The 8,902-nt window shown below is 36.6% G+C and overlaps 1 long non-coding RNA gene across 1 annotated transcript; it reads left to right on the forward strand.

Moving 5' to 3' along the window:
* Positions 1-3,601: 3,601 nt before the first annotated feature.
* On the forward strand, positions 3,602-4,546 carry LOC123879274. The gene is made up of 2 exons (XR_006798972.1): positions 3,602-3,871; positions 4,137-4,546. It is a non-coding gene; the product is annotated as an uncharacterized LOC123879274 (long non-coding RNA).
* Positions 4,547-8,902: the final 4,356 nt, after the last annotated feature.

Raw genomic sequence — 8,902 nt, forward strand, 5'->3', positions numbered from 1 at the left:
TGCCGATACTCTAGGCTTCCGGGTCCTGGGTGCATGGAGTGCCTGATTGCCCTCTCGCTACCTCGCCTAGCCTGTCGTCTTTGCCGATCGACGGTTTGACCTCTTACCTAATTTACTTTAACTCAGTCCCAATGGCCTGTGAAGAGAGGTACACACATATCCACTAACAAACTAACAATGGGTGCGCAACCATTACACGTGGGACATTTATATCTACAGGTTAACCGGGAATATCTAACACATAGAAAATGGTCTAAATATGAAATAGCCTAGGTACTTAGCTTTGACTTCACCATCCGCACGAACACTGGAACGGGTTTAATCCACGTGCTCGGTGCCTCGCCATTTCGAGCCGCAGCAACCATTTTGAGTAACTAAATGAAAATGAATGTACTTTTACAACTGTATCCTTCCGGTGTACCATAGACAAATTAACTTCTCTGCCATAGACGAATGTTGCCATAATATTTACCTTTGTTCCGATTACTTCACGAACGGGTAACTCTATTCCGATTACTTCGCGAACGGGTAACTTCGCGACACACAGCGCACATTAAGTACTTACCTACTGGACGAATCATGGTCATAGTGGTAGTCATAGTCATATTCATTTAATCTTCATAATATACATTATACGTCAATCACAATTATTCAAATTAAAATTATTATTTTTTTCTCTCTCGTCTGGCTTTTACAATGATTAGCCAATGTCAAGTTTGTAGTTATTTGTAACAAGTTAGTTAAACTATACAAGTTTGGACCCCGTCTGTGCCGGCGCTCACCGACATACGCACGGCACCCCCTTAGAGCGCTTTCCAGTCAGTTTTAACAAAAAAAAACACTCCAAAAAGTCACAACACGCGCGCCAGCAAACGCCACCACAGACGAAGTCCAAATTAAAATTTATAATAATATGTAATGATATATTTTTTTAAATATATAAACTAAACATTAATAAACAATTTTGTCTTGAATCTTTCTAAGTAAGAATCGGTTTGAAACATGGCTTGCAATGGTTAGTTTTTATGCAGTCATCCACTACGGATTTTTTAAAATTAAACTCTTAAAGGGATAAAATAGGTGTTTCAAATTTGTTCGAGTAGTTCACGCGAACGAAGTCACCGGTATAAGCTAGTAATTTAAAATGTCTCTGGCTTGACTGTCTGTGGTTTGTGAAATAATCTGTGAACTCTTGTCTGTGGTCAGTTACCACCTTACCAACAATGCTGCCAAGGATTAAGGGGCATGACACGGGTTTGCCCGCGAAATTCAAATTTAATTTGGTATTTTGCAATTTGTAGACTAATACGACAAAGTAGGCTTATATGGCATTTTAATTGCGCCCATGACAGGATCATCCTCACAGGCTTATATAAAAATCTTAACTTGAAAGGGTCCAGTTTAAGAAATTAGTTATAGTATCGACTAATTTGTCAGGTAGGTGGAGGTAAGTAGTAGGTAGGTAGTTAGGGTACAGCTAGGTCACACGTACTCCACAAACCATGACTTTTCTCTATAAGCTTATAGCTTGCAACCTACCTGAGGGAACCATTATGTCAGAAGCGTGGGGTGGGTTGGGGTGGTGTAGCGGAGAGGGTGCGAATCGCAACACTCACGCTTAACGCTCAGTCACGGGAGAGGGGTCGCTTATTGCTATTATTTACGTGTTTCGTGAGAGATTTCACATCTACCCTACACAATTTTTGTCTCATCTAAATATACCTACTTAATCACACTAATATTATAAAGGCGAAAGTTTGTATGTGTGGGTGTGTGTATGTTTGTTACTCCTTCACGCAAAAACTACTAGACGGATTTGGCTGAAATTTGGAATCGAGATAGATAATATCCTGGATTAGCACATAGGCTACTTTTTATCCCGGAAAATCAAAGAGTTCACACGGGATTTCGAAAAACTTAAATCCACGCGGGCGAAGTCGCGGGCATCGGCTAGTTTACTATAAGCTAAACCAGACAAATCTTATGGAGCAACATACAGCATGTGATATGCAACATCCGCCCTCCCACTGCTAAATGTGCAGGAAAAGCCAGCCACCAAGTTAGCAATACGCACCATCACTACAGAGCACCACACAAATCCCAAAACCACTAAATACACTTTGCAATTGTGCATTGCAAAGTCTACATCTCCTGAGGATGCTCCGGTGTGGAGGCGAAACAAACGTGCGTCGAGTGTGTTCTGGTGGATTTGTGTGGTGCTGCTTGCTTGGTGGCTGGCTTTTCCTGCAGGTTTGGCAGTAGGAGGGCGGGCGGTGCTTGTCGCATGCTGCATGTTGTACAATGCAGATTTATCTGGTTTACCGATTATAGCAAATTAAGCTTTGGGTTCCTTGTATGTCTCTATGTACCGAAATATGTATGTTCTCGAAAATCTCGAAAAAGACAGTTGTATATTGAATGTAAAGTATAAATATTTATGCTGTTCGCGCAGCCATTGTGTCGAAATGATACGCAGCGCGTGTGTGTGAATATATTGTCAAGTTCGCGACGCACCGCGCGATTACAAATGGCGGACGACCGCGAGGTCTAATAAGGGCTTCTTCAGTACAGCGGGGAAACGCTCCGTACACTTCGTACCATCCGGCTGTTTATAAAAACGCTTCGTGTATAAAAACCCTTTATACAAGGTTGAACAGCGTTAATCCGCATAAGGCCAACGGATTTGTGGTGTAGATAATTATATTTATGAACTTAATTTTTTTTCTCTTTCATTTAATATCCCACTCGATACGATAGCAAAAAAAATTTTGGAAACCCCCACTTGTTTGGATATAACATCCGTCAGGTCAATTTTTTTCATATAAAATTCAGCCTATGTCACCCAAACCATTCCTAGTAACGAATCGATAACCTCATCCATCAAAATCAGTTCAATAGTTTAGGCGTTACGGTTGGACACATGTAAATACACCTAATATTTACATACATAGTAGACTGAAAATCATATCCCTTCCTTTTGCCTTTGTCTTAGTTGGGTAATACAATCACAGGACTTTTAAAAACGACGATAATATAAGTCGTGGGTATCATCTGGTCGTTTATAAAAACGCCTCGTGTATAGAAACCCTTAAAGGGTTGAACAGCGTTAATCCGCTTAGGGCCATAGGATTTGTGGTGTTGTATTTGTTTAACCCTTAAATTGTTATTGCTTAACAGAAAAGGGTGCGGTTTAGTATCAGTGTGCGAATTTGCGTATGAATTTATTAGTCGGATATCAATTTTGTATTTAGCAAGATAAATAAGATTTTGGAGGGTAGTTTCAGTGTTCTATGTGTTAGTAAGGCAACTTTAACTCAAGACCGGAACTGGATGGGTGACCAATTTTTTCTTTTAATTTGTATACTAGCGCTTGGCTGCAATCAGACCTGCTGGCAAATGGTGATGCAGCCTAAGATGCGCGCTTGCTTAGAAAATGCTTATTTAATCTTGACTTGAATAAACCTACCTAACTGCCATAGCCCGCTTCCATCTTACACTGCATCATCACTTACCACCAGGTGAGATTGCAGTCAAGGGCTAACTCGTATCTGAAAAAAATATTAAAAGAATACCTACCTAGGTACTCGTAGGTACCTAAGGTCGACCGGGGTTAATGTGTTCTCGGGGCTATGGTGTTTTGTCTATATTTTTGGCCTTTATTTCGTTATATGTGATTTACGGCATCTATTAAAGAGTAGAGAAACTATTTGGTTACAAACTTACGCAATGAAGACATCTCTAATATTACTGCTTTACCGATACGGCCATTTTTTCAGAGTCGTCAGTTATTTGGCTAGATTGACGTTGTGCGTGTAATTTACATATTCGCTTTTTAAAATTAAAACTGTGGATGATGTGAATTTATTTTAAGGTAAGTTGAAGCATAATAAACTATTTTTTCATATTCCATAATTGTTTTATCATTCTATATACATTTTATGGAGATAAGCTTGTAGCTACATTAGCCCCTGTAGTTTTGTAGCTAGGGGTTAAAGTAACTTTATCGATAGTTACAATAACCCCTTAATTTTGACTATGAAGTTGAGAATCTCTAGTGATGATAAATTTTAAGTCGATAAATAGGTATGAAGATACATTTTACGTTAAAATTGTATTTAAATAAAGGCTTGTTTTAGATGGTGCGTCACTATAAGCGAAAAACTAATCACTCATATTCTCAAGAATCACTCCAAAAATGATACCACGTATGCAGCCACTGGCATCTGGAGCTTCCAAACCCACAACCTTAGCCCCCTTCATGGCGTGCCTTGCGTGTCACAACCCGCGTGGGTCGCAGAGTTTGAAACTAGTCGTGCATGCTCCGGCAAACAATCCGTCATACATTTATGTTTATAATATTATAGAATTTCTTATCCAGATGAAGAAGACTTTATTTTGTTTTATGAAAATGTGCTTTGACTTTTGAAAAGATTAATTTGATAAATTATTACTATAAACAAACTTGTCGATAGTCAATTTCACATCACTAAATTGAACCTGAATAGCTACAATTGCCCCAAATATGATTAAAACTTTTATTTTTGCACTTTGATTCTTATTTATAGAACCTGAAGGTACAAAATTAATTTATTTTTATAATTTTTGACAACATTTTGGTGTCGGTTAAGCAGAGACTTTTTAAATTTGGCTGTAATTGTGAATTGCTACAATAGCCCCAAAAACGGGGTATTTGTAACTAGTACGTACAACCTTCAGTATTTCCCAAATATATTGTTTATAAAAAGTCTTTTTGAAGTTGTGTTTACACAAAATATGAGGATAAGAAACGCTACAAAATATCCCACATTTAAAGAACTAATATAATATACCTTAACCTATTTTTTTTTATGTCAAAGCAAATGAATGCTGAATTTAGCTTACAATAACCCCGAGCGACCTTATATATAAAAGAATTTATTTATATTTCGAAATTCTTTACTAAGTTTTCTATTGTTTCTATTAAAATGATTATTCATTGGACTTTGAAAATCTTTATAAAATATAAACCAATATAATTTGAGCTCCACCTCTTTAAAAAAAGTTCAAAACAGAGGTTCTTTGTAAATTGTTCAAAGATGATATAATATTTTTAAACAGTTCCATCAGGATGCTTTAAGGGCATTACAAAAGCGCTTTTATACCTATTAAGATAAAGTTGATATTTGAATGCATGTGATTGTATTGAGAACAGACAATACAAAATTGTACTGTATTGTATTACGGTCATTACATTGGTCAGTTTGCGGTTGACAGATGATACCCGATTGTTCAAATTTCGAACAAGGAACAAGTCCTCCGCACTCGGGCGAGAGACATGCTATAAGCACAGACAAAGTACCTACCTACCAGACCAATGGGTCCAAAAAAATGTACTCATCGAAAAACGAAAAACTTAATGAAAAGTTTGCTTCTAGGAGATTATACTATAATTTTTAAATTAAACGCATAAGCTATCTAAGCCATTTATTCAAAACTAGCTGATACCCGTAACTTCGTCTGTGTGGATTTAGTTTTCAAAAATCTCATGGAGACTCTTTGATTTTGCGGAATAAATAGTAGCTTATTATGTTACACTATCCAGGTCTTCAACTATATCCATATAAAATATCAGATCAATGCGTTGCTCCGTTACTGCGTGACTAAAGGACAAACTCAACAAACATACACACTATCGTATTTTTTTTTTTTTTTTTTCTCTTTATTGGAACACAAACAGCTTTTACAGTTTTGCTTAGCTACTTATTTCTAGTTAGTACATATGCCTATGAAGTGTTCACTTATTTACATTATATCTATAGAATTTTATGCGGGAGTTAGTGCGGGTATAAATAGCGGGTTAAATATGGGTAGTGACAGGTAACCTTGTACACTCTCCGATTGTCAAATTATTATTGTGGAATTGAATAGCTAAAATTGGCTATAATTAATTACGCAAACGTAAAACTAAAGCTGCAGAATGTATATCCACTCCTAGACGTATAGTTTAGTGAAATTCGATTTCAGAACATTGGCGCGAAAAGTGACAGATGTCAAAACGTTTTTTTTTTAAACCCCAACACGGCAAAGGTCCAGAAGTGGTCAGCCTTTGTAAACAGTAAACACTATTGTTGTGCTTTTGTTTAGTTATAATAACAAATTGTACGGACGCGTGTTACAAAATAAACATTTTTTTATAACCAGGTGTAATAGAACATGAAAGCTCCCGGTTTTAACAGGGCTCTCTCCGTCACTCGTTTCATACAATCGTAGTTCCAATTTCATTTGAATATTAAGCAACCAAAGTCCATGAAATTTTGCAGACATATTCTAGAAACTAATATCTGTGTCTGTGGTGTTTTAGATTTTTCTAAAAATATGTAGTTTTAAAATTACAGGGGCTCAAAGATTTGTATGAAAATTTTTAAGACCGCGTAACTTTGAAACCGAATATTTTAACAGAAATCTGGAAAACCACAGGCATAGATATCAGTTTCTAGAATATGTCTGCAAAATTTCATGGACTTTGGTTGCTTAATATTCAAATGAAATTGGAACTACGATTGTATGAAACGAGTGACGGAGAGAGCCCTCTTAAGTATTTTTCCAAACTTTAAAGTAAATTTTAATGGTAAACAACACGCAAGTTAGATTTCGAGAAAATCATTTTTGTGGTAAACCTCTAATGCATGTAAAATTATTTCCACACAATCACACTAATATTATAAAGACGAAAGTTAGTGTGTATGTGTGTGTGTGTGTATGTTTGTTACTCCTTCACGCAAAAACTATCCGACGGATTTGGCTGAAATTTAGAATGGAGATAGACAATATTCTGGATTAGCACATAGGCTACTTTTTATCCCGGAAAATCAAAGAGTTCCTACGGGATTTCGAAAAACCTATATCCACGCGGGCGAAGTCGCGGGCATCGGCTAGTTTAGCTTAATATTGAATTTATGTATGTAGGTACATACCTACCTTCATTCGTTTTCTCGTTTGTCGTGACGTCTTAGCATTATAGCGTATTTTTTAGGGTTCCGTACCTCAAAGGAAAAACGGAATCTTTATAGGATCACTTTGTTGTCTGTCTGTCTGTCCGTCCGTCCGTCCGTACGAAAACCCGCGTCTGACTCGCAATTGACCGGTTTTTTATAGATTAACAATATCACGACAAACAACACAAAAATATCGAGATTAGTATCAAATTGAAGAACTGATCAGTTGTCCACAATTTCTGAAAGAAAAAAAATTGGACCTTTGTAGGTGTTTATATAGTAAACCCCGTACAAAAGGAAAGCAATTAAGGTACCTATATGGTGTTGGTGTATCTCCAAAACCTTGCTCCATTTCACTCAAATAGGATTAAAAGCTACATTCGTCAACAAAAACCAAAAAAAAACCCAAAAAAACAGAGTTTACATCAAAAGTCAAAACGCCTTAACGCGCAAGCCTCACTTTGATTTTATCGCAAAATACGACAATACGTCACAGAACGTAGATATTTAAGAATGACAGATAGGCCAAAGTTATATGAGCCTAGAAAATCACTACCGACAAACTACCAACATTATAAATGCGTCACGTCTCAGCGACGAGATTTTTTGCATGATTTTTTCCATTCTGGTATAGTTAAAGACCAGAGTTTTACGAGCCTAGAAAACAACTACTGATATTAAAAATGCTAAAGTGCGTTTGTTTGTCGATTTGTTCTTTAATCACGTCTCAACGACGAGATTTTTTGCATGAGTATAGTTAAAGACCTGGAGAGTGACATAGATGGATAAAAAACATCGTGTGTTTCCAATATTTTCCGATTTTAGTAGGTTAGTACATAATATCATCAAAGTAAATAAAGCTCTCATAGCTGGCTGCTAGCTTAAATTTCTACACAATTAAAAAGTTGATGGCAACTTTCAAAAAATAAAAGTGAATATTTTTATCTTTGATTGGCTTTAAATAATAAACTGATTGATATAGTACCGTATCTATCTATTTCAAGAGCTTTTATCTGTGTTTTCAGTTATTTTTGGCTGATAGTATGAATTTTTTTTTAAATAGCCACTCTTATCTTTTCGCTGAATTGCTAAATCTCTTTGGTCAAACAACATCACTGGCCACTCACAAAGGCGGCCATTAATGTCAAAATATTTTCAAAATTCGAACGTTCGACGCTGGAGGCATCGCTTTACAAATACCGCCTTCGTAGACGTGCAACTTGGTCTGTGAAATCTGTTTCGATATGACGAGCACTGATAGCCTAGTTGTTAAGTCGACCTGAAATTCGGTTCGATCCTGGGCTCACAAGTTTTCGGAGTTATAGATAGATAGATAGATGAAATCTTTATTGCATACAAAAATGCAGTTCATGTGTGAGCTATGTGCATTTTAAGTAACTAAAAGGAATAAAGAACTAAAGGAAACCGGTAGACCTGAGAATTCTCCATAATGTTCTTAAAGCTGTGCGAAGTCCGTCAATCCACGCTATGTCAGCTTGGCAGACTATGACCCCACAGCCTTCTGATTTTGAATGGAGATCCGTGCTCAGTAGTGACCTGGCGATGGGTTGATCATGCTGATGATGACAACATTAATTTCAAACCACGTTACCCAATAGACTTAAACTAATAAGTATTTAAAAAAGTTATTTTTGAGCTGTGCAATAAAGTTGCATTATTTATCTAACAATAAGCACATGTGAAACAAAAAAATGATAAGGAAGTACCTTGGAAAATTAGAACCGAAACGAAGTAAAAAAGGACCTACCTAGAGAAGAAAATCGATTTATATTAATAAGAAAAACCCTGTTTAATGCCGGGAACTTAGAAGGACCAAGAAGAAATATTGAAAATAATACCTATTCGACAAACTTTTACTGAATCTCGCGCAGTCCAAGTTATAAACACGTCTACGGGAGAGCTTACAC

This window comes from Maniola jurtina, chromosome 27, assembly GCF_905333055.1.
Source record: "Maniola jurtina chromosome 27, ilManJurt1.1, whole genome shotgun sequence".
Classification (NCBI taxonomy): domain Eukaryota; kingdom Metazoa; phylum Arthropoda; class Insecta; order Lepidoptera; family Nymphalidae; genus Maniola; species Maniola jurtina.